The sequence below is a fragment of the Apis dorsata genome, unplaced genomic scaffold, assembly GCF_000469605.1.
Source record: "Apis dorsata unplaced genomic scaffold, Apis dorsata 1.3 scaffold_50, whole genome shotgun sequence".
Lineage (NCBI taxonomy): Eukaryota > Metazoa > Arthropoda > Insecta > Hymenoptera > Apidae > Apis > Apis dorsata.
The window spans coordinates 863,326-863,651 of record NW_006263351.1 but is presented as its reverse complement, the minus strand read 5'-3'; positions in this window follow the sequence as shown (position 1 = coordinate 863,651).

Sequence of the window (326 nt, the reverse complement as noted above, 5' to 3'; positions counted from 1 at the left end):
TAATTTATTTAATGCATAATAGCAATCAATGTATTTTAATTTATTTAAAATCTATTCTATAATTCTTTGCGCTATTTATTTTGTGGTACCATCTATTTAAAAAAAAATTTAATTATATGATAGTTTAATTGATTAAGTGAAAATTTATATTTACTAAATGGTATTAGGATATATAAATTTTGATATAAAATTATAATTCGAATAATTAATGTAACATATTTTCAATTATATTATATATTAAATATATTATAAAAATATTCATATACTTGGAATATTATTTGATAGTTATTCAAACAATAGAAACTTAACTAAAATTAATTCAATAT